Source organism: Lathyrus oleraceus, unplaced genomic scaffold (assembly GCF_024323335.1).
Source record: "Lathyrus oleraceus cultivar Zhongwan6 unplaced genomic scaffold, CAAS_Psat_ZW6_1.0 chrUn0669, whole genome shotgun sequence".
Lineage (NCBI taxonomy): Eukaryota > Viridiplantae > Streptophyta > Magnoliopsida > Fabales > Fabaceae > Lathyrus > Lathyrus oleraceus.
In genome coordinates, this window is record NW_026113060.1 from 1 (window position 1) to 23,190 (window position 23,190).

Consider the following 23,190-nt stretch of genomic DNA (forward strand, 5'->3'; position numbering starts at 1 on the left):
TTATTGGCCAAACATATGGAAGGATGTACATACCGCTGTCAAGAAATACGATAGGTGTCAACGTCACAGGAAACATATCTAGACGTGACGAATGCACAAAAAGGCATTTTGGAAGTAGAAATTTTCGATGTGTGGGGAATAGATTTCATGGGACCTTTTCCACCTTCTTTTGTAACAAGTACATACTCGTAGCGGTTGACTACGTATCAAAATGGATTGAGGCTATAGCTTCTCCAACACGACACACGAGTATAATTAAACCTTTAAGAATATAATTTTTTCCAAGATTTGGTGTCCCAAGAATAATCATCAGTGACGGTGGATCTCATTTCATATCTAAATACTCGAAAAATTATTGTTTAAGTATGGTGTAAAACATCGAGTAGCAACACCTTACCATCCTCAAACTAGTGGACAAGTGGAAATGTTAATATAGATTAAATGCTAGGAGGTCACCATCCTAGTACTAATCTCGCCCAAGCACGCTTAACTGCGGAGTTCTGATGGGATCCGGTGCATTAGTGCTGGTATGATCGCCTGATATCTCATGCGCTTTGGTTGTATTATTTTATTTCTTTCACTTATTAACGGCAAAACAAACATAATTAACGCTGAAATGCTTGTCTTCTCCTACTTTTTTCCGACTCTTTTACGCCGATTAACAAAATAAAAAGAGTATTTAAAAATCGCAAAAAAGAGAATGCAACACAAGGACTTCCCAGGAGGTCACCCATCCTCGTACTACTCTCGCCCAGCACCGCTTAACTGCGGAGTCTGATGGGATCCGGTGCATTAGTGCTGGTATGATCGCACCTGATATCTCATGCGCTTTGATTGTATATATTTTATTTCTTTCACTTATTAACGGCAAAACAAACATAATTAACGCTGAAATGCTTGTCTTCTCCTACTTTTTCCGACTCTTTACGCGTTAACAGAAATAAAAAGAAGTATTTACAAAATCGCAAAAAAATACGTGCAACACAAGGACTTCCCAGGAGGTCACCCATCCTAGTACTACTCTCGCCCACGCACGCTTAACTGCGGAGTTCTGATGGGATCCGGTGCATTAGTGCTGGTATGATCGCACCTGATATCTCATGCGCTTTGATTGTATATATTTTATTTCTTTCACTTATTAACGGCAAAACAAACATAATTAACGCTGAAATGCTGGTCTTTCCTACTTTTTCCGACTCTTTTACGCCGGTTAACAGAAATAAAAAGAAAAGTATTAAAAAATCGCAAAAAAAGAGGGCAACACAGGACTTTCCAGAATGGTCAACCCATCCTAGTACTACTCTCGCCCCGAGCACGGCTTAACGCGGAGTTCGATGGGATCCGGTGCATTAGTGTTGGTATGATCGCACTTGATATCTCATGCGCTTTGATTGTATATTTTATTTCTTTCACTTATTAACGGCAAAACAAACATAATTAACGTTGAAATGCTTGTCTTCTCCTACTTTTTCCGACTCTTTTACGCCGATTAACAGAAATAAAAAGAAGTATTTAAAAAATCGCAAAAAAGAGGTGCAACAACAAGGACTTCCCAGGAGGTCACCCCATCTAGTACTACTCTCGCCCAAGCACGCTTAACTGCGGAGTTCTGATGGGATCCGGTGCATTAGTGCTGGTATGATCGCACCTGATATCTCATGCGCTTTGATTGTATATATTTTATTTCTTTCACTTATTAACGGCAAAACAAACAAATTTACCGCGATTGGAGCTGAAAAAGGTGACTGATGAAGTGAAATGCTTGTCTTCTCCTACTTTTTCCCGACTCTTTTGCGCCGATTAACAAAAAAAAGAAGTATTTAAAAAATCGCAAAAAAAGCGGTGCACACAAGACTCCCAGGAGGTCACCCATCCTACTACTACTCTCACCAACCGCAAGCACTCTAACTGCGGAGTTCTGATGGGATCCGGTGCATTAGTGCTGTTATGATCGCACCTGATATCTCATGCGCTTTGATTGTATATATTTTATTTCTTTCACTTATTAACGGCAAAACAAACATAATTAACGCTGAAATGCTTGTCTTCTCCTACTTTTTCCGACTCTTTTACGCCGATTAACAGAAATAAAAAGAAGTATTTAAAAAATCGCGAAAAAAGAGGTGCAACACAAGGACTTCCCAGGAGGTCACCCATCCTAGTACTACTCTCGCCCAAGCACGCTTAACTGCGGAGTTCTGATGGGATCCGGTGCATTAGTGCTGGTATGATCGCACCTGATATCTCATGCGCTTTGATTGTATATATTTTATTTCTTTCACTTATTAACGGCAAAACAAACATAATTAACGCTGAAATGCTTGTCTTCTCCTACTTTTTCCGACTCTTTTACGCCGATTAACAGAAATAAAAAGAAGTATTTAAAAAATCGCAAAAAAAGAGGTGCAACACAAGGACTTCCCAGGAGGTCACCCATCCGTAGGTACGAGACTACACTCTCGCCCAAGCACGCTTAACTGCGGAGTTCTTATGTATCGGATCCGGTGCATTAGTGCTGGTATGATCGCACCTGATATCTCATGCGCTTTGATTGTATATATTTTATTTCTTTCACTTATTAACGGCAAACAACATAATTAAACGCTGAAATGCTTGTCTTCCCCTACTTTTTTCCGACTCTTTTGCGCCGATTAACAGAAATAAAAAGAAGTATTTAAAAAATCGCAAAAAAAGAGGTGCAACACAAGGACTTCCCAGGAGGTCACCCATCCTAGTACTACTCTCGCCCAAGCACGCTTAACTGCGGAGTTCTGATGGGATCCGGTGCATTAGTGCTGGTATGATCGCACCTGATATCTCATGCGCTTTGATTGTATATATTTTATTTCTTTCACTTATTAACGGCACAAACAAACATAATTAACGCCCAGGAGGTCACCCATCCTAGTACTACTCTCGCCCAAGCACGCTTAACTGCGGAGTTCTGATGGGATCCGGTGCATTAGTGCTGGTATGATCGCACCTGATATCTCATGCGCTTTGATTGTATATATTTTTATTTCTTTCACTTATTAACGGCAAAACAAACATAATTAACGCTGAAATGCTTGTCTTCTCCTACTTTTCCGACTCTTTTACGCCGATTAACAGAAATAAAAAGAAGTATTTAAAAAATCGCAAAAAAGAGGTGCAACACAAGGACTTCCCAGGAGGTCACCCATCCTAGTACTACTACTCTCGCCCAGCCCGCTTAACTGCGGAGTTCTGATGGGATCCGGTGCATTAGTGCTGGTATGATCGCACCTGATATCTCATGCGCTTTGATTGTATATATTTTATTTCTTTCACTTATTAACGGCAAAACAAACATAATTAACGCTGAAATGCTTGTCTTCTCCTACTTTTTCCGACTCTTTTACGCCGATTAACAGAAATAAAAAGAAGTATTTAAAAAATCGCAAAAAAAGAGGTGCAACACAAGGACTTCCCAGGAGGTCACCCATCCTAGTACTACTCTCCGCCCAAGCACGCTTACTGCGAGTTCTGATGGGATCCGGTGCATTAGTGCTGGTATGATCGCACCTGATATCTCATGCGCTTTGATTGTATATATTTTATTTCTTTCACTTATTAACGGCAAAACAAACATAATTAACGCTGAAATGCTTGTCTTCTCCTACTTTTTCCGACTCTTTTACGCCGATTAACAGAAATAAAGAAGTATTTAAAAAATCGCAAAAAAGAGGTGCAACACAAGGACTTCCCAGGAGGTCACCCATCCTAGTACTACTCTCGCCCAAGCACGCTTAACTGCGGAGTTCTGATGGGATCCGTGCATTAGTGCTGGTATGATCGCACCTGATATCTCATGCGCTTTGATTGTATATATTTATTTCTTTCACTTATTAAACGGCAAAACAACATAATTAACGCTGAAATGCTTGTCTTCTCCTACTTTTTTCCGACTCTTTTACGCCGATTAACAGAAATAAAAGAAGTATTTAAAAAATCGCAAAAAAGAGGTGCAACACAAGGACTTCCCAGGAGGTCACCCATCCTAGTACTACTCTCGCCCAAGCACGCTTAACTGCGGAGTTCTGATGGGATCCGGTGCATTAGTGCTGGTATGATCGCACCTGATATCTCATGCGCTTTGATTGTATATATTTTATTTCTTTCACTTATTAACGGCAAAACAAACATAATTAACGCTGAAATGCTTGTCTTCTCCTACTTTTTCCGACTCTTTTACGCCGATTAACAGAAATAAAAAGAAGTATTTAAAAAATCGCAAAAAAGAGGTGCAACACAAGGACTTCCCAGGAGGTCACCCATCCTAGTACTACTCTCGCCCAAGCACGCTTAACTGCGGAGTTCTGATGGGATCCGGTGCATTAGTGCTGGTATGATCGCACCTGATATCTCATGCGCTTTGATTGTATATATTTTATTTCTTTCACTTATTACGGCAAAACAACATAATTAACGTCCCAGGAGGTCACCCATCCTAGTACTACTCTCGCCCAAGCACGCTTAACTGCGGAGTTCTGATGGGATCCGGTGCATTAGTGCTGGTATGATCGCACCTGATATCTCATGCGCTTTGATTGTATATATTTTATTTCTTTCACTTATTAACGGCAAAACAAACATAATTAACGCTGAAATGCTTGTCTTCTCCTACTTTTTCCGACTCTTTTACGCCGATTAACAAATAAAAAGAAGTATTTTAAAAAATCGCAAAAAAAGAGGTGCAACACAAGGACTTCCCAGGAGGTCACCCATCCTAGTACTACTCTCGCCCAAGCACGCTTAACTGCGGAGTTCTGATGGGATCCGGTGCATTAGTGCTGGTATGATCGCACCTGATATCTCATGCGCTTTGATTGTATATATTTATTTCTTTCACTTATTAACGGCAAAACAAACATAATTAACGCTGAAATGCTTGTCTTCTCCTACTTTTTCCGACTCTTTTACGCCGATTAACAGAAATAAAAAGAAGTATTTAAAAATCGCAAAAAAAGGTGCAACCAAGACTTCCCAGGAGGTCACCCATCCTAGTACTACTCTCGCCCAAGCACGCTTAACTGCGGAGTTCTGATGGGATCCGGTGCATTAGTGCTGGTATGATCGCACCTGATATCTCATGCGCTTTGATTGTATATATTTTATTTCTTTCACTTATTAACGGCAAAACAAACATAATTAACGCTGCCAGGAGGTCACCCATCCTAGTACTACTCTCGCCCAAGCACGCTTAACTGCGGAGTTCTGATGGGATCCGGTGCATTAGTGCTGGTATGATCGCACCTGATATCTCATGCGCTTTGATTGTATATATTTTATTTCTTTCACTTATTAACGGCAAAACAAACATAATTAACGCTGAAATGCTTGTCTTCTCCTACTTTTTCCGACTCTTTTACGCCGATTAACAGAAATAAAAAGAAGTATTTAAAAATCGCAAAAAAAGAGGTGCAACACAAGGACTTCCCAGGAGGTCACCCATCCTAGTACTACTCTCGCCCAAGCACGCTTAACTGCGGAGTTCTGATGGGATCCGGTGCATTAGTGCTGGTATGATCGCACCTGATATCTCATGCGCTTTGATTGTATATATTTTATTTCTTTCACTTATTAACGGCAAAACAAACATAATTAACGCTGAAATGCTTGTCTTCTCCTACTTTTTCCGACTCTTTTACGCCGATTAACAAAACAAAAAGAAGTATTTAAAAATCGCAAAAAAAGAGTGCAACACAAGGACTTCCCAGGAGGTCACCCATCCTAGTACTACTCTCGCCCAAGCACGCTTAACTGCGGAGTTCTGATGGATCCGTGCATTAGTGCTGGTATGATCGCACCTGATATCTCATGCGCTTTGATTGTATATATTTTATTTCTTTCACTTATTAACGGCAAAACAAACATAATTAACGCTGAAATGCTTGTCTTCTCCTACTTTTTTCCGACTCTTTTACGCCGATTAACAGAAAAAAAGAAGTATTTAAAAAATCGCAAAAAAAGAGGTGCAACACAAGGACTTCCCAGGAGGTCACCCATCCTAGTACTACTCTCGCCCAAGCACGCTTAACTGCGGAGTTCTGATGGGATCCGGTGCATTAGTGCTGGTATGATCGCACCTGATATCTCATGCGCTTTGATTGTATATATTTTATTTCTTTCACTTATTAACGCAAAACAAACATAATTAACGCTGAAATGCTCCTACTTTTTCCGACTCTTTTACGCCGATTACAGAAATAAAGAAGTATTTAAAAATCGCAAAAAAAGGTGCAACACAAGGACTTCCCAGGAGGTCACCCATCCTAGTACTACTCTCGCCCAAGCACGCTTAACTGCGGAGTTCTGATGGGATCCGTGCATTAGTGCTGGTATGATCGCACCTGATATCTCATGCGCTTTGATTGTATATATTTTATTTCTTTCACTTATTAACGGCAAAACAAACATAATTAACGCTGAAATGCTTGTCTTCTCCTACTTTTTCCGACTCTTTTACGCCGATTAACAGAAATAAAAAGAAGTATTTAAAAATCGCAAAAAAGAGGTGCAACACAAGGACTTCCCAGAGGTCACCCATCCTAGTACTACTCTCGCCCAAGCACGCTTAACTGCGGAGTTCTGATGGGATCCGGTGCATTAGTGCTGGTATGATCGCACCTGATATCTCATGCGCTTTGATTGTATATATTTTATTTCTTTCACTTATTAACGGCAAAACAAACATAATTAACGCTGAAATGCTTGTCTTCTCCTACTTTTTCCGACTCTTTTACGCCGATTAACAGAAATAAAAGAAGTATTTAAAAAATCGCAAAAAAGAGGTGCAACACAGGACTTCCCAGGAGGTCACCCATCCTAGTACTACTCTCGCCCAAGCACGCTTAACTGCGGAGTTCTGATGGGATCCGGTGCATTAGTGCTGGTATGATCGCACCTGATATCTCATGCGCTTTGATTGTATATATTTTATTTCTTTCACTTATTAACGGCAAAACAAACATAATTAACGCTGAAATGCTTGTCTTCTCCTACTTTTTCCGACTCTTTTTACGCCGATTAACAGAAATAAAAGAAGTATTTAAAAATCGCAAAAAAGAGGTGCAACACAAGGACTTCCCAGGAGGTCACCCATCCTAGTACTACTCTCGCCCAAGCACGCTTAACTGCGGAGTTCTGATGGGATCCGGTGCATTAGTGCTGGTATGATCGCACCTGATATCTCATGCGCTTTGATTGTATATATTTTATTTCTTTCACTTATTAACGGCAAAACAAACATAATTAACGCTGAAATGCTTGTCTTCTCCTACTTTTTCCGACTCTTTTACGCCGATTAACAGAAATAAAAAGAAGTATTTAAAAAATCGCAAAAAAAGAGGTGCAACACAAGGACTTCCCAGGAGGTCACCCATCCTAGTACTACTCTCGCCCAAGCACGCTTAACTGCGGAGTTCTGATGGGATCCGGTGCATTAGTGCTGGTATGATCGCACCTGATATCTCATGCGCTTTGATTGTATATATTTTATTTCTTTCACTTATTAACGGCAAAACAAACATAATTAACGCTGAAATGCTTGTCTTCTCCTACTTTTTTCCGACTCTTTTACGCCGATTAACAGAAATAAAAAGAAGTATTTAAAAAATCGCAAAAAAAGAGGTGCAACACAAGGACTTCCCAGGAGGTCACCCATCCTAGTACTACTCTCGCGCCAAGCACGCTTAACTGCGGAGTTCTGATGGGATCCGGTGCATTAGTGCTGGTATGATCGCACCTGATATCTCATGCGCTTTGATTGTATATATTTTATTTCTTTCACTTATTAACGGCAAAACAAACATAATTAACGCTGAAATGCTTGTCTTCTCCTACTTTTTCCGACTCTTTTACGCCGATTAACAGAAATAAAAGAAGTATTTAAAAATCGCAAAAAAAGGGTGCAACACAAGGACTTCCCAGGAGGTCACCCATCCTAGTACTACTCTCGCCCAAGCACGCTTAACTGCGGAGTTCTGATGGGATCCGGTGCATTAGTGCTGGTATGATCGCACCTGATATCTCATGCGCTTTGATTGTATATATTTTATTTCTTTCACTTATTAACGGCAAAACAAACATAATTAACGCTGAAATGCTTGTCTTCTCCTACTTTTTCCGACTCTTTTACGCCGATTAACAGAATAAAAAGAAGTATTTAAAAAATCGCAAAAAAGAGGTGCAACACAAGGACTTCCCAGGAGGTCACCCATCCTAGTACTACTCTCGCCCAAGCACGCTTAACTGCGGAGTTCTGATGGGATCCGGTGCATTAGTGCTGGTATGATCGCACCTGATATCTCATGCGCTTTGATTGTATATATTTTATTTCTTTCACTTATTAACGGCAAAACAAACATAATTAACGCTGAAATGCTTGTCTTCTCCTACTTTTTCCGACTCTTTTACGCCGATTAACAGAAATAAAAAGAAGTATTTAAAAAATCGCAAAAAAAGAGGTGCAACACAAGGACTTCCCAGGAGGTCACCCATCCTAGTACTACTCTCGCCCAAGCACGCTTAACTGCGGAGTTCTGATGGGATCCGGTGCATTAGTGCTGGTATGATCGCACCTGATATCTCATGCGCTTTGATTGTATATATTTTATTTCTTTCACTTATTAACGGCAAAACAAACATAATTAACGCTGAAATGCTTGTCTTCTCCTACTTTTTCCGACTCTTTTACGCCGATTAACAGAAATAAAAAGAAGTATTTAAAAATCGCAAAAAAGAGGTGCAACACAAGGACTTCCCAGGAGGTCACCCATCCTAGTACTACTCTCGCCCAAGCACGCTTAACTGCGGAGTTCTGATGGGATCCGGTGCATTAGTGCTGGTATGATCGCACCTGATATCTCATGCGCTTTGATTGTATATATTTTATTTCTTTCACTTATTAACGGCAAAACAAACATAATTAACGCTGAAATGCTTGTCTTCTCCTACTTTTTCCGACTCTTTTACGCCGATTAACAGAAATAAAAAAGTATTTAAAAAATCGCAAAAAAAGAGGTGCAACACAAGGACTTCCCAGGAGGTCACCCATCCTAGTACTACTCTCGCCCAAGCACGCTTAACTGCGGAGTTCTGATGGGATCCGGTGCATTAGTGCTGGTATGATCGCACCTGATATCTCATGCGCTTTGATTGTATATATTTTATTTCTTTCACTTATTAACGGCAAAACAAACATAATTAACGCTGAAATGCTTGTCTTCTCCTACTTTTTCCGACTCTTTTACGCCGATTAACAGAAATAAAAAGAAGTATTTAAAAAATCGCAAAAAAAGAGGTGCAACACAAGGACTTCCCAGGAGGTCACCCATCCTAGTACTACTCTCGCCCAAGCACGCTTAACTGCGGAGTTCTGATGGGATCCGGTGCATTAGTGCTGGTATGATCGCACCTGATATCTCATGCGCTTTGATTGTATATATTTTATTTCTTTCACTTATTAACGGCAAAACAAACATAATTAACGCCCAGGAGGTCACCCATCCTAGTACTACTCTCGCCCAAGCACGCTTAACTGCGGAGTTCTGATGGGATCCGGTGCATTAGTGCTGGTATGATCGCACCTGATATCTCATGCGCTTTGATTGTATATATTTTATTTCTTTCACTTATTAACGGCAAAACAAACATAATTAACGCTGAAATGCTTGTCTTCTCCTACTTTTTCCGACTCTTTTACGCCGATTAACAGAAATAAAAAGAAGTATTTAAAAAATCGCAAAAAAAGAGGTGCAACACAAGGACTTCCCAGGAGGTCACCCATCCTAGTACTACTCTCGCCCAAGCACGCTTAACTGCGGAGTTCTGATGGGATCCGGTGCATTAGTGCTGGTATGATCGCACCTGATATCTCATGCGCTTTGATTGTATATATTTTATTTCTTTCACTTATTAACGGCAAAACAAACATAATTAACGCTGAAATGCTTGTCTTCTCCTACTTTTTCCGACTCTTTTACGCCGATTAACAGAAATAAAAAGAAGTATTTAAAAAATCGCAAAAAAAGAGGTGCAACACAAGGACTTCCCAGGAGGTCACCCATCCTAGTACTACTCTCGCCCAAGCACGCTTAACTGCGGAGTTCTGATGGGATCCGGTGCATTAGTGCTGGTATGATCGCACCTGATATCTCATGCGCTTTGATTGTATATATTTTATTTCTTTCACTTATTAACGGCAAAACAAACATAATTAACGCTGAAATGCTTGTCTTCTCCTACTTTTTCCGACTCTTTTACGCCGATTAACAGAAATAAAAAGAAGTATTTAAAAAATCGCAAAAAAAGAGGTGCAACACAAGGACTTCCCAGGAGGTCACCCATCCTAGTACTACTCTCGCCCAAGCACGCTTAACTGCGGAGTTCTGATGGGATCCGGTGCATTAGTGCTGGTATGATCGCACCTGATATCTCATGCGCTTTGATTGTATATATTTTATTTCTTTCACTTATTAACGGCAAAACAAACATAATTAACGCTGAAATGCTTGTCTTCTCCTACTTTTTCCGACTCTTTTACGCCGATTAACAGAAATAAAAAGAAGTATTTAAAAAATCGCAAAAAAAGAGGTGCAACACAAGGACTTCCCAGGAGGTCACCCATCCTAGTACTACTCTCGCCCAAGCACGCTTAACTGCGGAGTTCTGATGGGATCCGGTGCATTAGTGCTGGTATGATCGCACCTGATATCTCATGCGCTTTGATTGTATATATTTTATTTCTTTCACTTATTAACGGCAAAACAAACATAATTAACGCTGAAATGCTTGTCTTCTCCTACTTTTTCCGACTCTTTTACGCCGATTAACAGAAATAAAAAGAAGTATTTAAAAAATCGCAAAAAAAGAGGTGCAACACAAGGACTTCCCAGGAGGTCACCCATCCTAGTACTACTCTCGCCCAAGCACGCTTAACTGCGGAGTTCTGATGGGATCCGGTGCATTAGTGCTGGTATGATCGCACCTGATATCTCATGCGCTTTGATTGTATATATTTTATTTCTTTCACTTATTAACGGCAAAACAAACATAATTAACGCTGAAATGCTTGTCTTCTCCTACTTTTTCCGACTCTTTTACGCCGATTAACAGAAATAAAAAGAAGTATTTAAAAAATCGCAAAAAAAGAGGTGCAACACAAGGACTTCCCAGGAGGTCACCCATCCTAGTACTACTCTCGCCCAAGCACGCTTAACTGCGGAGTTCTGATGGGATCCGGTGCATTAGTGCTGGTATGATCGCACCTGATATCTCATGCGCTTTGATTGTATATATTTTATTTCTTTCACTTATTAACGGCAAAACAAACATAATTAACGCTGAAATGCTTGTCTTCTCCTACTTTTTCCGACTCTTTTACGCCGATTAACAGAAATAAAAAGAAGTATTTAAAAAATCGCAAAAAAAGAGGTGCAACACAAGGACTTCCCAGGAGGTCACCCATCCTAGTACTACTCTCGCCCAAGCACGCTTAACTGCGGAGTTCTGATGGGATCCGGTGCATTAGTGCTGGTATGATCGCACCTGATATCTCATGCGCTTTGATTGTATATATTTTATTTCTTTCACTTATTAACGGCAAAACAAACATAATTAACGCTGAAATGCTTGTCTTCTCCTACTTTTTCCGACTCTTTTACGCCGATTAACAGAAATAAAAAGAAGTATTTAAAAAATCGCAAAAAAAGAGGTGCAACACAAGGACTTCCCAGGAGGTCACCCATCCTAGTACTACTCTCGCCCAAGCACGCTTAACTGCGGAGTTCTGATGGGATCCGGTGCATTAGTGCTGGTATGATCGCACCTGATATCTCATGCGCTTTGATTGTATATATTTTATTTCTTTCACTTATTAACGGCAAAACAAACATAATTAACGCTGAAATGCTTGTCTTCTCCTACTTTTTCCGACTCTTTTACGCCGATTAACAGAAATAAAAAGAAGTATTTAAAAAATCGCAAAAAAAGAGGTGCAACACAAGGACTCCCCCCCACACCCCCCCCCCGTACCAGCCCTCCCCTCCCCTCCCAGGAGGTCACCCATCCTAGTACTACTCTCGCCCAAGCACGCTTAACTGCGGAGTTCTGATGGGATCCGGTGCATTAGTGCTGGTATGATCGCACCTGATATCTCATGCGCTTTGATTGTATATATTTTATTTCTTTCACTTATTAACGGCAAAACAAACATAATTAACGCTGAAATGCTTGTCTTCTCCTACTTTTTCCGACTCTTTTACGCCGATTAACAGAAATAAAAAGAAGTATTTAAAAAATCGCAAAAAAAGAGGTGCAACACAAGGACTTCCCAGGAGGTCACCCATCCTAGTACTACTCTCGCCCAAGCACGCTTAACTGCGGAGTTCTGATGGGATCCGGTGCATTAGTGCTGGTATGATCGCACCTGATATCTCATGCGCTTTGATTGTATATATTTTATTTCTTTCACTTATTAACGGCAAAACAAACATAATTAACGCTGAAATGCTTGTCTTCTCCTACTTTTTCCGACTCTTTTACGCCGATTAACAGAAATAAAAAGAAGTATTTAAAAAATCGCAAAAAAAGAGGTGCAACACAAGGACTTCCCAGGAGGTCACCCATCCTAGTACTACTCTCGCCCAAGCACGCTTAACTGCGGAGTTCTGATGGGATCCGGTGCATTAGTGCTGGTATGATCGCACCTGATATCTCATGCGCTTTGATTGTATATATTTTATTTCTTTCACTTATTAACGGCAAAACAAACATAATTAACGCTGAAATGCTTGTCTTCTCCTACTTTTTCCGACTCTTTTACGCCGATTAACAGAAATAAAAAGAAGTATTTAAAAAATCGCAAAAAAAGAGGTGCAACACAAGGACTTCCCAGGAGGTCACCCATCCTAGTACTACTCTCGCCCAAGCACGCTTAACTGCGGAGTTCTGATGGGATCCGGTGCATTAGTGCTGGTATGATCGCACCTGATATCTCATGCGCTTTGATTGTATATATTTTATTTCTTTCACTTATTAACGGCAAAACAAACATAATTAACGCTGAAATGCTTGTCTTCTCCTACTTTTTCCGACTCTTTTACGCCGATTAACAGAAATAAAAAGAAGTATTTAAAAAATCGCAAAAAAAGAGGTGCAACACAAGGACTTCCCAGGAGGTCACCCATCCTAGTACTACTCTCGCCCAAGCACGCTTAACTGCGGAGTTCTGATGGGATCCGGTGCATTAGTGCTGGTATGATCGCACCTGATATCTCATGCGCTTTGATTGTATATATTTTATTTCTTTCACTTATTAACGGCAAAACAAACATAATTAACGCTGAAATGCTTGTCTTCTCCTACTTTTTCCGACTCTTTTACGCCGATTAACAGAAATAAAAAGAAGTATTTAAAAAATCGCAAAAAAAGAGGTGCAACACAAGGACTTCCCAGGAGGTCACCCATCCTAGTACTACTCTCGCCCAAGCACGCTTAACTGCGGAGTTCTGATGGGATCCGGTGCATTAGTGCTGGTATGATCGCACCTGATATCTCATGCGCTTTGATTGTATATATTTTATTTCTTTCACTTATTAACGGCAAAACAAACATAATTAACGCTGAAATGCTTGTCTTCTCCTACTTTTTCCGACTCTTTTACGCCGATTAACAGAAATAAAAAGAAGTATTTAAAAAATCGCAAAAAAAGAGGTGCAACACAAGGACTTCCCAGGAGGTCACCCATCCTAGTACTACTCTCGCCCAAGCACGCTTAACTGCGGAGTTCTGATGGGATCCGGTGCATTAGTGCTGGTATGATCGCACCTGATATCTCATGCGCTTTGATTGTATATATTTTATTTCTTTCACTTATTAACGGCAAAACAAACATAATTAACGCTGAAATGCTTGTCTTCTCCTACTTTTTCCGACTCTTTTACGCCGATTAACAGAAATAAAAAGAAGTATTTAAAAAATCGCAAAAAAAGAGGTGCAACACAAGGACTTCCCAGGAGGTCACCCATCCTAGTACTACTCTCGCCCAAGCACGCTTAACTGCGGAGTTCTGATGGGATCCGGTGCATTAGTGCTGGTATGATCGCACCTGATATCTCATGCGCTTTGATTGTATATATTTTATTTCTTTCACTTATTAACGGCAAAACAAACATAATTAACGCTGAAATGCTTGTCTTCTCCTACTTTTTCCGACTCTTTTACGCCGATTAACAGAAATAAAAAGAAGTATTTAAAAAATCGCAAAAAAAGAGGTGCAACACAAGGACTTCCCAGGAGGTCACCCATCCTAGTACTACTCTCGCCCAAGCACGCTTAACTGCGGAGTTCTGATGGGATCCGGTGCATTAGTGCTGGTATGATCGCACCTGATATCTCATGCGCTTTGATTGTATATATTTTATTTCTTTCACTTATTAACGGCAAAACAAACATAATTAACGCTGAAATGCTTGTCTTCTCCTACTTTTTCCGACTCTTTTACGCCGATTAACAGAAATAAAAAGAAGTATTTAAAAAATCGCAAAAAAAGAGGTGCAACACAAGGACTTCCCAGGAGGTCACCCATCCTAGTACTACTCTCGCCCAAGCACGCTTAACTGCGGAGTTCTGATGGGATCCGGTGCATTAGTGCTGGTATGATCGCACCTGATATCTCATGCGCTTTGATTGTATATATTTTATTTCTTTCACTTATTAACGGCAAAACAAACATAATTAACGCTGAAATGCTTGTCTTCTCCTACTTTTTCCGACTCTTTTACGCCGATTAACAGAAATAAAAAGAAGTATTTAAAAAATCGCAAAAAAAGAGGTGCAACACAAGGACTTCCCAGGAGGTCACCCATCCTAGTACTACTCTCGCCCAAGCACGCTTAACTGCGGAGTTCTGATGGGATCCGGTGCATTAGTGCTGGTATGATCGCACCTGATATCTCATGCGCTTTGATTGTATATATTTTATTTCTTTCACTTATTAACGGCAAAACAAACATAATTAACGCTGAAATGCTTGTCTTCTCCTACTTTTTCCGACTCTTTTACGCCGATTAACAGAAATAAAAAGAAGTATTTAAAAAATCGCAAAAAAAGAGGTGCAACACAAGGACTTCCCAGGAGGTCACCCATCCTAGTACTACTCTCGCCCAAGCACGCTTAACTGCGGAGTTCTGATGGGATCCGGTGCATTAGTGCTGGTATGATCGCACCTGATATCTCATGCGCTTTGATTGTATATATTTTATTTCTTTCACTTATTAACGGCAAAACAAACATAATTAACGCTGAAATGCTTGTCTTCTCCTACTTTTTCCGACTCTTTTACGCCGATTAACAGAAATAAAAAGAAGTATTTAAAAAATCGCAAAAAAAGAGGTGCAACACAAGGACTTCCCAGGAGGTCACCCATCCTAGTACTACTCTCGCCCAAGCACGCTTAACTGCGGAGTTCTGATGGGATCCGGTGCATTAGTGCTGGTATGATCGCACCTGATATCTCATGCGCTTTGATTGTATATATTTTATTTCTTTCACTTATTAACGGCAAAACAAACATAATTAACGCTGAAATGCTTGTCTTCTCCTACTTTTTCCGACTCTTTTACGCCGATTAACAGAAATAAAAAGAAGTATTTAAAAAATCGCAAAAAAAGAGGTGCAACACAAGGACTTCCCAGGAGGTCACCCATCCTAGTACTACTCTCGCCCAAGCACGCTTAACTGCGGAGTTCTGATGGGATCCGGTGCATTAGTGCTGGTATGATCGCACCTGATATCTCATGCGCTTTGATTGTATATATTTTATTTCTTTCACTTATTAACGGCAAAACAAACATAATTAACGCTGAAATGCTTGTCTTCTCCTACTTTTTCCGACTCTTTTACGCCGATTAACAGAAATAAAAAGAAGTATTTAAAAAATCGCAAAAAAAGAGGTGCAACACAAGGACTTCCCAGGAGGTCACCCATCCTAGTACTACTCTCGCCCAAGCACGCTTAACTGCGGAGTTCTGATGGGATCCGGTGCATTAGTGCTGGTATGATCGCACCTGATATCTCATGCGCTTTGATTGTATATATTTTATTTCTTTCACTTATTAACGGCAAAACAAACATAATTAACGCTGAAATGCTTGTCTTCTCCTACTTTTTCCGACTCTTTTACGCCGATTAACAGAAATAAAAAGAAGTATTTAAAAAATCGCAAAAAAAGAGGTGCAACACAAGGACTTCCCAGGAGGTCACCCATCCTAGTACTACTCTCGCCCAAGCACGCTTAACTGCGGAGTTCTGATGGGATCCGGTGCATTAGTGCTGGTATGATCGCACCTGATATCTCATGCGCTTTGATTGTATATATTTTATTTCTTTCACTTATTAACGGCAAAACAAACATAATTAACGCTGAAATGCTTGTCTTCTCCTACTTTTTCCGACTCTTTTACGCCGATTAACAGAAATAAAAAGAAGTATTTAAAAAATCGCAAAAAAAGAGGTGCAACACAAGGACTTCCCAGGAGGTCACCCATCCTAGTACTACTCTCGCCCAAGCACGCTTAACTGCGGAGTTCTGATGGGATCCGGTGCATTAGTGCTGGTATGATCGCACCTGATATCTCATGCGCTTTGATTGTATATATTTTATTTCTTTCACTTATTAACGGCAAAACAAACATAATTAACGCTGAAATGCTTGTCTTCTCCTACTTTTTCCGACTCTTTTACGCCGATTAACAGAAATAAAAAGAAGTATTTAAAAAATCGCAAAAAAAGAGGTGCAACACTAACTGCGGAGTTCTGATGGGATCCGGTGCATTAGTGCTGGTATGATCGCACCTGATATCTCATGCGCTTTGATTGTATATATTTTATTTCTTTCACTTATTAACGGCAAAACAAACATAATTAACGCTGAAATGCTTGTCTTCTCCTACTTTTTCCGACTCTTTTACGCCGATTAACAGAAATAAAAAGAAGTATTTAAAAAATCGCAAAAAAAGAGGTGCAACACAAGGACTTCCCAGGAGGTCACCCATCCTAGTACTACTCTCGCCCAAGCACGCTTAACTGCGGAGTTCTGATGGGATCCGGTGCATTAGTGCTGGTATGATCGCACCTGATATCTCATGCGCTTTGATTGTATATATTTTATTTCTTTCACTTATTAACGGCAAAACAAACATAATTAACGCTGAAATGCTTGTCTTCTCCTACTTTTTCCGACTCTTTTACGCCGATTAACAGAAATAAAAAGAAGTATTTAAAAAATCGCAAAAAAAGAGGTGCAACACAAGGACTTCCCAGGAGGTCACCCATCCTAGTACTACTCTCGCCCAAGCACGCTTAACTGCGGAGTTCTGATGGGATCCGGTGCATTAGTGCTGGTATGATCGCACCTGATATCTCATGCGCTTTGATTGTATATATTTTATTTCTTTCACTTATTAACGGCAAAACAAACATAATTAACGCTGAAATGCTTGTCTTCTCCTACTTTTTCCGACTCTTTTACGCCGATTAACAGAAATAAAAAGAAGTATTTAAAAAATCGCAAAAAAAGAGGTGCAACACAAGGACTTCCCAGGAGGTCACCCATCCTAGTACTACTCTCGCCCAAGCACGCTTAACTGCGGAGTTCTGATGGGATCCGGTGCATTAGTGCTGGTATGATCGCACCTGATATCTCATGCGCTTTGATTGTATATATTTTATTTCTTTCACTTATTAACGGCAAAACAAACATAATTAACGCTGAAATGCTTGTCTTCTCCTACTTTTTCCGACTCTTTTACGCCGATTAACAGAAATAAAAAGAAGTATTTAAAAAATCGCAAAAAAAGAGGTGCAACACAAGGACTTCCCAGGAGGTCACCCATCCTAGTACTACTCTCGCCCAAGCACGCTTAACTGCGGAGTTCTGATGGGATCCGGTGCATTAGTGCTGGTATGATCGCACCTGATATCTCATGCGCTTTGATTGTATATATTTTATTTCTTTCACTTATTAACGGCAAAACAAACATAATTAACGCTGAAATGCTTGTCTTCTCCTACTTTTTCCGACTCTTTTACGCCGATTAACAGAAATAAAAAGAAGTATTTAAAAAATCGCAAAAAAAGAGGTGCAACACAAGGACTTCCCAGGAGGTCACCCATCCTAGTACTACTCTCGCCCAAGCACGCTTAACTGCGGAGTTCTGATGGGATCCGGTGCATTAGTGCTGGTATGATCGCACCTGATATCTCATGCGCTTTGATTGTATATATTTTATTTCTTTCACTTATTAACGGCAAAACAAACATAATTAACGCTGAAATGCTTGTCTTCTCCTACTTTTTCCGACTCTTTTACGCCGATTAACAGAAATAAAAAGAAGTATTTAAAAAATCGCAAAAAAAGAGGTGCAACACAAGGACTTCCCAGGAGGTCACCCATCCTAGTACTACTCTCGCCCAAGCACGCTTAACTGCGGAGTTCTGATGGGATCCGGTGCATTAGTGCTGGTATGATCGCACCTGATATCTCATGCGCTTTGATTGTATATATTTTATTTCTTTCACTTATTAACGGCAAAACAAACATAATTAACGCTGAAATGCTTGTCTTCTCCTACTTTTTCCGACTCTTTTACGCCGATTAACAGAAATAAAAAGAAGTATTTAAAAAATCGCAAAAAAAGAGGTGCAACACAAGGACTTCCCAGGAGGTCACCCATCCTAGTACTACTCTCGCCCAAGCACGCTTAACTGCGGAGTTCTGATGGGATCCGGTGCATTAGTGCTGGTATGATCGCACCTGATATCTCATGCGCTTTGATTGTATATATTTTATTTCTTTCACTTATTAACGGCAAAACAAACATAATTAACGCTGAAATGCTTGTCTTCTCCTACTTTTTCCGACTCTTTTACGCCGATTAACAGAAATAAAAAGAAGTATTTAAAAAATCGCAAAAAAAGAGGTGCAACACAAGGACTTCCCAGGAGGTCACCCATCCTAGTACTACTCTCGCCCAAGCACGCTTAACTGCGGAGTTCTGATGGGATCCGGTGCATTAGTGCTGGTATGATCGCACCTGATATCTCATGCGCTTTGATTGTATATATTTTATTTCTTTCACTTATTAACGGCAAAACAAACATAATTAACGCTGAAATGCTTGTCTTCTCCTACTTTTTCCGACTCTTTTACGCCGATTAACAGAAATAAAAAGAAGTATTTAAAAAATCGCAAAAAAAGAGTGCAACACAAGGACTTCCCAGGAGGTCACCCATCCTAGTACTACTCTCGCCCAAGCACGCTTAACTGCGGAGTTCTGATGGGATCCGGTGCATTAGTGCTGGTATGATCGCACCTGATATCTCATGCGCTTTGATTGTATATATTTTATTTCTTTCACTTATTAACGGCAAAACAAACATAATTAACGCTGAAATGCTTGTCTTCTCCTACTTTTTCCGACTCTTTTACGCCGATTAACAGAAATAAAAAGAAGTATTTAAAAAATCGCAAAAAAAGAGGTGCAACACAAGGACTTCCCAGGAGGTCACCCATCCTAGTACTACTCTCGCCCAAGCACGCTTAACTGCGGAGTTCTGATGGGATCCGGTGCATTAGTGCTGGTATGATCGCACCTGATATCTCATGCGCTTTGATTGTATATATTTTATTTCTTTCACTTATTAACGGCAAAACAAACATAATTAACGCTGAAATGCTTGTCTTCTCCTACTTTTTCCGACTCTTTTACGCCGATTAACAGAAATAAAAAGAAGTATTTAAAAAATCGCAAAAAAAGAGGTGCAACACAAGGACTTCCCAGGAGGTCACCCATCCTAGTACTACTCTCGCCCAAGCACGCTTAACTGCGGAGTTCTGATGGGATCCGGTGCATTAGTGCTGGTATGATCGCACCTGATATCTCATGCGCTTTGATTGTATATATTTTATTTCTTTCACTTATTAACGGCAAAACAAACATAATTAACGCTGAAATGCTTGTCTTCTCCTACTTTTTCCGACTCTTTTACGCCGATTAACAGAAATAAAAAGAAGTATTTAAAAAATCGCAAAAAAAGAGGTGCAACACAAGGACTTCCCAGGAGGTCACCCATCCTAGTACTACTCTCGCCCAAGCACGCTTAACTGCGGAGTTCTGATGGGATCCGGTGCATTAGTGCTGGTATGATCGCACCTGATATCTCATGCGCTTTGATTGTATATATTTTATTTCTTTCACTTATTAACGGCAAAACAAACATAATTAACGCTGAAATGCTTGTCTTCTCCTACTTTTTCCGACTCTTTTACGCCGATTAACAGAAATAAAAAGAAGTATTTAAAAAATCGCAAAAAAAGAGGTGCAACACAAGGACTTCCCAGGAGGTCACCCATCCTAGTACTACTCTCGCCCAAGCACGCTTAACTGCGGAGTTCTGATGGGATCCGGTGCATTAGTGCTGGTATGATCGCACCTGATATCTCATGCGCTTTGATTGTATATATTTTATTTCTTTCACTTATTAACGGCAAAACAAACATAATTAACGCTGAAATGCTTGTCTTCTCCTACTTTTTCCGACTCTTTTACGCCGATTAACAGAAATAAAAAGAAGTATTTAAAAAATCGCAAAAAAAGAGGTGCAACACAAGGACTTCCCAGGAGGTCACCCATCCTAGTACTACTCTCGCCCAAGCACGCTTAACTGCGGAGTTCTGATGGGATCCGGTGCATTAGTGCTGGTATGATCGCACCTGATATCTCATGCGCTTTGATTGTATATATTTTATTTCTTTCACTTATTAACGGCAAAACAAACATAATTAACGCTGAAATGCTTGTCTTCTCCTACTTTTTCCGACTCTTTTACGCCGATTAACAGAAATAAAAAGAAGTATTTAAAAAATCGCAAAAAAAGAGGTGCAACACAAGGACTTCCCAGGAGGTCACCCATCCTAGTACTACTCTCGCCCAAGCACGCTTAACTGCGGAGTTCTGATGGGATCCGGTGCATTAGTGCTGGTATGATCGCACCTGATATCTCATGCGCTTTGATTGTATATATTTTATTTCTTTCACTTATTAACGGCAAAACAAACATAATTAACGCTGAAATGCTTGTCTTCTCCTACTTTTTCCGACTCTTTTACGCCGATTAACAGAAATAAAAAGAAGTATTTAAAAAATCGCAAAAAAAGAGGTGCAACACAAGGACTTCCCAGGAGGTCACCCATCCTAGTACTACTCTCGCCCAAGCACGCTTAACTGCGGAGTTCTGATGGGATCCGGTGCATTAGTGCTGGTATGATCGCACCTGATATCTCATGCGCTTTGATTGTATATATTTTATTTCTTTCACTTATTAACGGCAAAACAAACATAATTAACGCTGAAATGCTTGTCTTCTCCTACTTTTTCCGACTCTTTTACGCCGATTAACAGAAATAAAAAGAAGTATTTAAAAAATCGCAAAAAAAGAGGTGCAACACAAGGACTTCCCAGGAGGTCACCCATCCTAGTACTACTCTCGCCCAAGCACGCTTAACTGCGGAGTTCTGATGGGATCCGGTGCATTAGTGCTGGTATGATCGCACCTGATATCTCATGCGCTTTGATTGTATATATTTTATTTCTTTCACTTATTAACGGCAAAACAAACATAATTAACGCTGAAATGCTTGTCTTCTCCTACTTTTTCCGACTCTTTTACGCCGATTAACAGAAATAAAAAGAAGTATTTAAAAAATCGCAAAAAAAGAGGTGCAACACAAGGACTTCCCAGGAGGTCACCCATCCTAGTACTACTCTCGCCCAAGCACGCTTAACTGCGGAGTTCTGATGGGATCCGGTGCATTAGTGCTGGTATGATCGCACCTGATATCTCATGCGCTTTGATTGTATATATTTTATTTCTTTCACTTATTAACGGCAAAACAAACATAATTAACGCTGAAATGCTTGTCTTCTCCTACTTTTTCCGACTCTTTTACGCCGATTAACAGAAATAAAAAGAAGTATTTAAAAAATCGCAAAAAAAGAGGTGCAACACAAGGACTTCCCAGGAGGTCACCCATCCTAGTACTACTCTCGCCCAAGCACGCTTAACTGCGGAGTTCTGATGGGATCCGGTGCATTAGTGCTGGTATGATCGCACCTGATATCTCATGCGCTTTGATTGTATATATTTTATTTCTTTCACTTATTAACGGCAAAACAAACATAATTAACGCTGAAATGCTTGTCTTCTCCTACTTTTTCCGACTCTTTTACGCCGATTAACAGAAATAAAAAGAAGTATTTAAAAAATCGCAAAAAAAGAGGTGCAACACAAGGACTTCCCAGGAGGTCACCCATCCTAGTACTACTCTCGCCCAAGCACGCTTAACTGCGGAGTTCTGATGGGATCCGGTGCATTAGTGCTGGTATGATCGCACCTGATATCTCATGCGCTTTGATTGTATATATTTTATTTCTTTCACTTATTAACGGCAAAACAAACATAATTAACGCTGAAATGCTTGTCTTCTCCTACTTTTTCCGACTCTTTTACGCCGATTAACAGAAATAAAAAGAAGTATTTAAAAAATCGCAAAAAAAGAGGTGCAACACAAGGACTTCCCAGGAGGTCACCCATCCTAGTACTACTCTCGCCCAAGCACGCTTAACTGCGGAGTTCTGATGGGATCCGGTGCATTAGTGCTGGTATGATCGCACCTGATATCTCATGCGCTTTGATTGTATATATTTTATTTCTTTCACTTATTAACGGCAAAACAAACATAATTAACGCTGAAATGCTTGTCTTCTCCTACTTTTTCCGACTCTTTTACGCCGATTAACAGAAATAAAAAGAAGTATTTAAAAAATCGCAAAAAAAGAGGTGCAACACAAGGACTTCCCAGGAGGTCACCCATCCTAGTACTACTCTCGCCCAAGCACGCTTAACTGCGGAGTTCTGATGGGATCCGGTGCATTAGTGCTGGTATGATCGCACCTGATATCTCATGCGCTTTGATTGTATATATTTTATTTCTTTCACTTATTAACGGCAAAACAAACATAATTAACGCTGAAATGCTTGTCTTCTCCTACTTTTTCCGACTCTTTTACGCCGATTAACAGAAATAAAAAGAAGTATTTAAAAAATCGC

At 40.2% G+C, this 23,190-nt stretch overlaps 72 non-coding genes and 8 pseudogenes across 72 annotated transcripts; all 80 read right to left on the minus strand.

Moving 5' to 3' along the window:
• Positions 1–697: 697 nt before the first annotated feature.
• LOC127114759 (uncharacterized) lies at positions 698–815 on the minus strand (annotated as a pseudogene).
• Positions 816–973: 158 nt separating this feature from the next.
• LOC127114746 (5S ribosomal RNA) lies at positions 974–1,092 on the minus strand. The gene has a single exon (XR_007800550.1). It is a non-coding gene; the product is annotated as a 5S ribosomal RNA (ribosomal RNA).
• A 438-nt stretch (positions 1,093–1,530) lies between these two features.
• LOC127114751 (5S ribosomal RNA) lies at positions 1,531–1,650 on the minus strand. Its single transcript, XR_007800554.1, has one exon. It is a non-coding gene; the product is annotated as a 5S ribosomal RNA (ribosomal RNA).
• Positions 1,651–1,834: 184 nt separating this feature from the next.
• Positions 1,835–1,959, minus strand: LOC127114767 (uncharacterized; annotated as a pseudogene).
• A 161-nt stretch (positions 1,960–2,120) lies between these two features.
• On the minus strand, positions 2,121–2,239 carry LOC127114652 (5S ribosomal RNA). The gene has a single exon (XR_007800459.1). It is a non-coding gene; the product is annotated as a 5S ribosomal RNA (ribosomal RNA).
• A 161-nt stretch (positions 2,240–2,400) lies between these two features.
• On the minus strand, positions 2,401–2,532 carry LOC127114766 (uncharacterized; annotated as a pseudogene).
• A 161-nt stretch (positions 2,533–2,693) lies between these two features.
• LOC127114768 (5S ribosomal RNA) lies at positions 2,694–2,812 on the minus strand. Its single transcript, XR_007800561.1, has one exon. It is a non-coding gene; the product is annotated as a 5S ribosomal RNA (ribosomal RNA).
• Positions 2,813–2,861: 49 nt separating this feature from the next.
• On the minus strand, positions 2,862–2,985 carry LOC127114760 (uncharacterized; annotated as a pseudogene).
• A 160-nt stretch (positions 2,986–3,145) lies between these two features.
• Positions 3,146–3,266, minus strand: LOC127114754 (5S ribosomal RNA). The gene has a single exon (XR_007800557.1). It is a non-coding gene; the product is annotated as a 5S ribosomal RNA (ribosomal RNA).
• A 161-nt stretch (positions 3,267–3,427) lies between these two features.
• LOC127114757 (5S ribosomal RNA) lies at positions 3,428–3,545 on the minus strand. The gene has a single exon (XR_007800559.1). It is a non-coding gene; the product is annotated as a 5S ribosomal RNA (ribosomal RNA).
• Positions 3,546–3,703: 158 nt separating this feature from the next.
• Positions 3,704–3,821, minus strand: LOC127114747 (5S ribosomal RNA). The gene has a single exon (XR_007800551.1). It is a non-coding gene; the product is annotated as a 5S ribosomal RNA (ribosomal RNA).
• Positions 3,822–3,980: 159 nt separating this feature from the next.
• Positions 3,981–4,099, minus strand: LOC127114780 (5S ribosomal RNA). Its single transcript, XR_007800572.1, has one exon. It is a non-coding gene; the product is annotated as a 5S ribosomal RNA (ribosomal RNA).
• A 160-nt stretch (positions 4,100–4,259) lies between these two features.
• On the minus strand, positions 4,260–4,378 carry LOC127114791 (5S ribosomal RNA). The gene has a single exon (XR_007800583.1). It is a non-coding gene; the product is annotated as a 5S ribosomal RNA (ribosomal RNA).
• Positions 4,379–4,426: 48 nt separating this feature from the next.
• Positions 4,427–4,549, minus strand: LOC127114758 (uncharacterized; annotated as a pseudogene).
• Positions 4,550–4,709: 160 nt separating this feature from the next.
• Positions 4,710–4,828, minus strand: LOC127114802 (5S ribosomal RNA). The gene has a single exon (XR_007800594.1). It is a non-coding gene; the product is annotated as a 5S ribosomal RNA (ribosomal RNA).
• A 157-nt stretch (positions 4,829–4,985) lies between these two features.
• On the minus strand, positions 4,986–5,102 carry LOC127114753 (5S ribosomal RNA). Its single transcript, XR_007800556.1, has one exon. It is a non-coding gene; the product is annotated as a 5S ribosomal RNA (ribosomal RNA).
• A 49-nt stretch (positions 5,103–5,151) lies between these two features.
• LOC127114765 (uncharacterized) lies at positions 5,152–5,276 on the minus strand (annotated as a pseudogene).
• Positions 5,277–5,436: 160 nt separating this feature from the next.
• Positions 5,437–5,555, minus strand: LOC127114658 (5S ribosomal RNA). Its single transcript, XR_007800465.1, has one exon. It is a non-coding gene; the product is annotated as a 5S ribosomal RNA (ribosomal RNA).
• Positions 5,556–5,713: 158 nt separating this feature from the next.
• LOC127114755 (5S ribosomal RNA) lies at positions 5,714–5,830 on the minus strand. Its single transcript, XR_007800558.1, has one exon. It is a non-coding gene; the product is annotated as a 5S ribosomal RNA (ribosomal RNA).
• Positions 5,831–5,990: 160 nt separating this feature from the next.
• Positions 5,991–6,109, minus strand: LOC127114670 (5S ribosomal RNA). The gene has a single exon (XR_007800476.1). It is a non-coding gene; the product is annotated as a 5S ribosomal RNA (ribosomal RNA).
• A 146-nt stretch (positions 6,110–6,255) lies between these two features.
• LOC127114748 (5S ribosomal RNA) lies at positions 6,256–6,373 on the minus strand. The gene has a single exon (XR_007800552.1). It is a non-coding gene; the product is annotated as a 5S ribosomal RNA (ribosomal RNA).
• Positions 6,374–6,532: 159 nt separating this feature from the next.
• On the minus strand, positions 6,533–6,650 carry LOC127114745 (5S ribosomal RNA). Its single transcript, XR_007800549.1, has one exon. It is a non-coding gene; the product is annotated as a 5S ribosomal RNA (ribosomal RNA).
• Positions 6,651–6,809: 159 nt separating this feature from the next.
• Positions 6,810–6,927, minus strand: LOC127114739 (5S ribosomal RNA). Its single transcript, XR_007800543.1, has one exon. It is a non-coding gene; the product is annotated as a 5S ribosomal RNA (ribosomal RNA).
• A 159-nt stretch (positions 6,928–7,086) lies between these two features.
• Positions 7,087–7,205, minus strand: LOC127114682 (5S ribosomal RNA). Its single transcript, XR_007800487.1, has one exon. It is a non-coding gene; the product is annotated as a 5S ribosomal RNA (ribosomal RNA).
• A 161-nt stretch (positions 7,206–7,366) lies between these two features.
• LOC127114693 (5S ribosomal RNA) lies at positions 7,367–7,485 on the minus strand. The gene has a single exon (XR_007800498.1). It is a non-coding gene; the product is annotated as a 5S ribosomal RNA (ribosomal RNA).
• Positions 7,486–7,647: 162 nt separating this feature from the next.
• Positions 7,648–7,767, minus strand: LOC127114744 (5S ribosomal RNA). Its single transcript, XR_007800548.1, has one exon. It is a non-coding gene; the product is annotated as a 5S ribosomal RNA (ribosomal RNA).
• A 158-nt stretch (positions 7,768–7,925) lies between these two features.
• Positions 7,926–8,044, minus strand: LOC127114740 (5S ribosomal RNA). Its single transcript, XR_007800544.1, has one exon. It is a non-coding gene; the product is annotated as a 5S ribosomal RNA (ribosomal RNA).
• Positions 8,045–8,203: 159 nt separating this feature from the next.
• On the minus strand, positions 8,204–8,322 carry LOC127114704 (5S ribosomal RNA). Its single transcript, XR_007800509.1, has one exon. It is a non-coding gene; the product is annotated as a 5S ribosomal RNA (ribosomal RNA).
• A 161-nt stretch (positions 8,323–8,483) lies between these two features.
• On the minus strand, positions 8,484–8,602 carry LOC127114716 (5S ribosomal RNA). Its single transcript, XR_007800520.1, has one exon. It is a non-coding gene; the product is annotated as a 5S ribosomal RNA (ribosomal RNA).
• Positions 8,603–8,761: 159 nt separating this feature from the next.
• On the minus strand, positions 8,762–8,880 carry LOC127114727 (5S ribosomal RNA). The gene has a single exon (XR_007800531.1). It is a non-coding gene; the product is annotated as a 5S ribosomal RNA (ribosomal RNA).
• Positions 8,881–9,039: 159 nt separating this feature from the next.
• On the minus strand, positions 9,040–9,158 carry LOC127114738 (5S ribosomal RNA). The gene has a single exon (XR_007800542.1). It is a non-coding gene; the product is annotated as a 5S ribosomal RNA (ribosomal RNA).
• A 161-nt stretch (positions 9,159–9,319) lies between these two features.
• On the minus strand, positions 9,320–9,438 carry LOC127114749 (5S ribosomal RNA). Its single transcript, XR_007800553.1, has one exon. It is a non-coding gene; the product is annotated as a 5S ribosomal RNA (ribosomal RNA).
• Positions 9,439–9,487: 49 nt separating this feature from the next.
• LOC127114763 (uncharacterized) lies at positions 9,488–9,610 on the minus strand (annotated as a pseudogene).
• Positions 9,611–9,771: 161 nt separating this feature from the next.
• LOC127114762 (5S ribosomal RNA) lies at positions 9,772–9,890 on the minus strand. Its single transcript, XR_007800560.1, has one exon. It is a non-coding gene; the product is annotated as a 5S ribosomal RNA (ribosomal RNA).
• Positions 9,891–10,051: 161 nt separating this feature from the next.
• On the minus strand, positions 10,052–10,170 carry LOC127114769 (5S ribosomal RNA). The gene has a single exon (XR_007800562.1). It is a non-coding gene; the product is annotated as a 5S ribosomal RNA (ribosomal RNA).
• Positions 10,171–10,331: 161 nt separating this feature from the next.
• On the minus strand, positions 10,332–10,450 carry LOC127114770 (5S ribosomal RNA). Its single transcript, XR_007800563.1, has one exon. It is a non-coding gene; the product is annotated as a 5S ribosomal RNA (ribosomal RNA).
• A 161-nt stretch (positions 10,451–10,611) lies between these two features.
• Positions 10,612–10,730, minus strand: LOC127114771 (5S ribosomal RNA). The gene has a single exon (XR_007800564.1). It is a non-coding gene; the product is annotated as a 5S ribosomal RNA (ribosomal RNA).
• Positions 10,731–10,891: 161 nt separating this feature from the next.
• On the minus strand, positions 10,892–11,010 carry LOC127114773 (5S ribosomal RNA). Its single transcript, XR_007800565.1, has one exon. It is a non-coding gene; the product is annotated as a 5S ribosomal RNA (ribosomal RNA).
• Positions 11,011–11,171: 161 nt separating this feature from the next.
• Positions 11,172–11,290, minus strand: LOC127114774 (5S ribosomal RNA). The gene has a single exon (XR_007800566.1). It is a non-coding gene; the product is annotated as a 5S ribosomal RNA (ribosomal RNA).
• Positions 11,291–11,451: 161 nt separating this feature from the next.
• On the minus strand, positions 11,452–11,570 carry LOC127114775 (5S ribosomal RNA). Its single transcript, XR_007800567.1, has one exon. It is a non-coding gene; the product is annotated as a 5S ribosomal RNA (ribosomal RNA).
• A 161-nt stretch (positions 11,571–11,731) lies between these two features.
• LOC127114776 (5S ribosomal RNA) lies at positions 11,732–11,850 on the minus strand. Its single transcript, XR_007800568.1, has one exon. It is a non-coding gene; the product is annotated as a 5S ribosomal RNA (ribosomal RNA).
• A 201-nt stretch (positions 11,851–12,051) lies between these two features.
• LOC127114764 (uncharacterized) lies at positions 12,052–12,170 on the minus strand (annotated as a pseudogene).
• Positions 12,171–12,331: 161 nt separating this feature from the next.
• On the minus strand, positions 12,332–12,450 carry LOC127114777 (5S ribosomal RNA). The gene has a single exon (XR_007800569.1). It is a non-coding gene; the product is annotated as a 5S ribosomal RNA (ribosomal RNA).
• Positions 12,451–12,611: 161 nt separating this feature from the next.
• On the minus strand, positions 12,612–12,730 carry LOC127114778 (5S ribosomal RNA). The gene has a single exon (XR_007800570.1). It is a non-coding gene; the product is annotated as a 5S ribosomal RNA (ribosomal RNA).
• A 161-nt stretch (positions 12,731–12,891) lies between these two features.
• LOC127114779 (5S ribosomal RNA) lies at positions 12,892–13,010 on the minus strand. Its single transcript, XR_007800571.1, has one exon. It is a non-coding gene; the product is annotated as a 5S ribosomal RNA (ribosomal RNA).
• Positions 13,011–13,171: 161 nt separating this feature from the next.
• Positions 13,172–13,290, minus strand: LOC127114781 (5S ribosomal RNA). Its single transcript, XR_007800573.1, has one exon. It is a non-coding gene; the product is annotated as a 5S ribosomal RNA (ribosomal RNA).
• A 161-nt stretch (positions 13,291–13,451) lies between these two features.
• Positions 13,452–13,570, minus strand: LOC127114782 (5S ribosomal RNA). Its single transcript, XR_007800574.1, has one exon. It is a non-coding gene; the product is annotated as a 5S ribosomal RNA (ribosomal RNA).
• A 161-nt stretch (positions 13,571–13,731) lies between these two features.
• LOC127114783 (5S ribosomal RNA) lies at positions 13,732–13,850 on the minus strand. Its single transcript, XR_007800575.1, has one exon. It is a non-coding gene; the product is annotated as a 5S ribosomal RNA (ribosomal RNA).
• A 161-nt stretch (positions 13,851–14,011) lies between these two features.
• LOC127114784 (5S ribosomal RNA) lies at positions 14,012–14,130 on the minus strand. The gene has a single exon (XR_007800576.1). It is a non-coding gene; the product is annotated as a 5S ribosomal RNA (ribosomal RNA).
• Positions 14,131–14,291: 161 nt separating this feature from the next.
• On the minus strand, positions 14,292–14,410 carry LOC127114785 (5S ribosomal RNA). The gene has a single exon (XR_007800577.1). It is a non-coding gene; the product is annotated as a 5S ribosomal RNA (ribosomal RNA).
• A 161-nt stretch (positions 14,411–14,571) lies between these two features.
• LOC127114786 (5S ribosomal RNA) lies at positions 14,572–14,690 on the minus strand. Its single transcript, XR_007800578.1, has one exon. It is a non-coding gene; the product is annotated as a 5S ribosomal RNA (ribosomal RNA).
• Positions 14,691–14,851: 161 nt separating this feature from the next.
• Positions 14,852–14,970, minus strand: LOC127114787 (5S ribosomal RNA). Its single transcript, XR_007800579.1, has one exon. It is a non-coding gene; the product is annotated as a 5S ribosomal RNA (ribosomal RNA).
• A 161-nt stretch (positions 14,971–15,131) lies between these two features.
• On the minus strand, positions 15,132–15,250 carry LOC127114788 (5S ribosomal RNA). The gene has a single exon (XR_007800580.1). It is a non-coding gene; the product is annotated as a 5S ribosomal RNA (ribosomal RNA).
• Positions 15,251–15,411: 161 nt separating this feature from the next.
• Positions 15,412–15,530, minus strand: LOC127114789 (5S ribosomal RNA). Its single transcript, XR_007800581.1, has one exon. It is a non-coding gene; the product is annotated as a 5S ribosomal RNA (ribosomal RNA).
• Positions 15,531–15,691: 161 nt separating this feature from the next.
• Positions 15,692–15,810, minus strand: LOC127114790 (5S ribosomal RNA). The gene has a single exon (XR_007800582.1). It is a non-coding gene; the product is annotated as a 5S ribosomal RNA (ribosomal RNA).
• Positions 15,811–15,971: 161 nt separating this feature from the next.
• Positions 15,972–16,090, minus strand: LOC127114792 (5S ribosomal RNA). The gene has a single exon (XR_007800584.1). It is a non-coding gene; the product is annotated as a 5S ribosomal RNA (ribosomal RNA).
• A 161-nt stretch (positions 16,091–16,251) lies between these two features.
• LOC127114793 (5S ribosomal RNA) lies at positions 16,252–16,370 on the minus strand. The gene has a single exon (XR_007800585.1). It is a non-coding gene; the product is annotated as a 5S ribosomal RNA (ribosomal RNA).
• Positions 16,371–16,531: 161 nt separating this feature from the next.
• Positions 16,532–16,650, minus strand: LOC127114794 (5S ribosomal RNA). Its single transcript, XR_007800586.1, has one exon. It is a non-coding gene; the product is annotated as a 5S ribosomal RNA (ribosomal RNA).
• A 388-nt stretch (positions 16,651–17,038) lies between these two features.
• On the minus strand, positions 17,039–17,157 carry LOC127114795 (5S ribosomal RNA). Its single transcript, XR_007800587.1, has one exon. It is a non-coding gene; the product is annotated as a 5S ribosomal RNA (ribosomal RNA).
• Positions 17,158–17,318: 161 nt separating this feature from the next.
• On the minus strand, positions 17,319–17,437 carry LOC127114796 (5S ribosomal RNA). The gene has a single exon (XR_007800588.1). It is a non-coding gene; the product is annotated as a 5S ribosomal RNA (ribosomal RNA).
• A 161-nt stretch (positions 17,438–17,598) lies between these two features.
• Positions 17,599–17,717, minus strand: LOC127114797 (5S ribosomal RNA). The gene has a single exon (XR_007800589.1). It is a non-coding gene; the product is annotated as a 5S ribosomal RNA (ribosomal RNA).
• Positions 17,718–17,878: 161 nt separating this feature from the next.
• LOC127114798 (5S ribosomal RNA) lies at positions 17,879–17,997 on the minus strand. The gene has a single exon (XR_007800590.1). It is a non-coding gene; the product is annotated as a 5S ribosomal RNA (ribosomal RNA).
• Positions 17,998–18,158: 161 nt separating this feature from the next.
• Positions 18,159–18,277, minus strand: LOC127114799 (5S ribosomal RNA). The gene has a single exon (XR_007800591.1). It is a non-coding gene; the product is annotated as a 5S ribosomal RNA (ribosomal RNA).
• A 161-nt stretch (positions 18,278–18,438) lies between these two features.
• On the minus strand, positions 18,439–18,557 carry LOC127114800 (5S ribosomal RNA). The gene has a single exon (XR_007800592.1). It is a non-coding gene; the product is annotated as a 5S ribosomal RNA (ribosomal RNA).
• Positions 18,558–18,718: 161 nt separating this feature from the next.
• Positions 18,719–18,837, minus strand: LOC127114801 (5S ribosomal RNA). The gene has a single exon (XR_007800593.1). It is a non-coding gene; the product is annotated as a 5S ribosomal RNA (ribosomal RNA).
• Positions 18,838–18,998: 161 nt separating this feature from the next.
• LOC127114803 (5S ribosomal RNA) lies at positions 18,999–19,117 on the minus strand. The gene has a single exon (XR_007800595.1). It is a non-coding gene; the product is annotated as a 5S ribosomal RNA (ribosomal RNA).
• A 160-nt stretch (positions 19,118–19,277) lies between these two features.
• LOC127114741 (5S ribosomal RNA) lies at positions 19,278–19,396 on the minus strand. Its single transcript, XR_007800545.1, has one exon. It is a non-coding gene; the product is annotated as a 5S ribosomal RNA (ribosomal RNA).
• A 161-nt stretch (positions 19,397–19,557) lies between these two features.
• LOC127114804 (5S ribosomal RNA) lies at positions 19,558–19,676 on the minus strand. The gene has a single exon (XR_007800596.1). It is a non-coding gene; the product is annotated as a 5S ribosomal RNA (ribosomal RNA).
• Positions 19,677–19,837: 161 nt separating this feature from the next.
• On the minus strand, positions 19,838–19,956 carry LOC127114805 (5S ribosomal RNA). Its single transcript, XR_007800597.1, has one exon. It is a non-coding gene; the product is annotated as a 5S ribosomal RNA (ribosomal RNA).
• A 161-nt stretch (positions 19,957–20,117) lies between these two features.
• LOC127114806 (5S ribosomal RNA) lies at positions 20,118–20,236 on the minus strand. Its single transcript, XR_007800598.1, has one exon. It is a non-coding gene; the product is annotated as a 5S ribosomal RNA (ribosomal RNA).
• Positions 20,237–20,397: 161 nt separating this feature from the next.
• Positions 20,398–20,516, minus strand: LOC127114807 (5S ribosomal RNA). The gene has a single exon (XR_007800599.1). It is a non-coding gene; the product is annotated as a 5S ribosomal RNA (ribosomal RNA).
• A 161-nt stretch (positions 20,517–20,677) lies between these two features.
• Positions 20,678–20,796, minus strand: LOC127114653 (5S ribosomal RNA). The gene has a single exon (XR_007800460.1). It is a non-coding gene; the product is annotated as a 5S ribosomal RNA (ribosomal RNA).
• Positions 20,797–20,957: 161 nt separating this feature from the next.
• Positions 20,958–21,076, minus strand: LOC127114654 (5S ribosomal RNA). Its single transcript, XR_007800461.1, has one exon. It is a non-coding gene; the product is annotated as a 5S ribosomal RNA (ribosomal RNA).
• A 161-nt stretch (positions 21,077–21,237) lies between these two features.
• Positions 21,238–21,356, minus strand: LOC127114655 (5S ribosomal RNA). Its single transcript, XR_007800462.1, has one exon. It is a non-coding gene; the product is annotated as a 5S ribosomal RNA (ribosomal RNA).
• Positions 21,357–21,517: 161 nt separating this feature from the next.
• On the minus strand, positions 21,518–21,636 carry LOC127114656 (5S ribosomal RNA). Its single transcript, XR_007800463.1, has one exon. It is a non-coding gene; the product is annotated as a 5S ribosomal RNA (ribosomal RNA).
• A 161-nt stretch (positions 21,637–21,797) lies between these two features.
• Positions 21,798–21,916, minus strand: LOC127114657 (5S ribosomal RNA). The gene has a single exon (XR_007800464.1). It is a non-coding gene; the product is annotated as a 5S ribosomal RNA (ribosomal RNA).
• A 161-nt stretch (positions 21,917–22,077) lies between these two features.
• LOC127114659 (5S ribosomal RNA) lies at positions 22,078–22,196 on the minus strand. Its single transcript, XR_007800466.1, has one exon. It is a non-coding gene; the product is annotated as a 5S ribosomal RNA (ribosomal RNA).
• Positions 22,197–22,357: 161 nt separating this feature from the next.
• Positions 22,358–22,476, minus strand: LOC127114660 (5S ribosomal RNA). Its single transcript, XR_007800467.1, has one exon. It is a non-coding gene; the product is annotated as a 5S ribosomal RNA (ribosomal RNA).
• Positions 22,477–22,637: 161 nt separating this feature from the next.
• On the minus strand, positions 22,638–22,756 carry LOC127114661 (5S ribosomal RNA). Its single transcript, XR_007800468.1, has one exon. It is a non-coding gene; the product is annotated as a 5S ribosomal RNA (ribosomal RNA).
• Positions 22,757–22,917: 161 nt separating this feature from the next.
• LOC127114663 (5S ribosomal RNA) lies at positions 22,918–23,036 on the minus strand. The gene has a single exon (XR_007800469.1). It is a non-coding gene; the product is annotated as a 5S ribosomal RNA (ribosomal RNA).
• Positions 23,037–23,190: the final 154 nt, after the last annotated feature.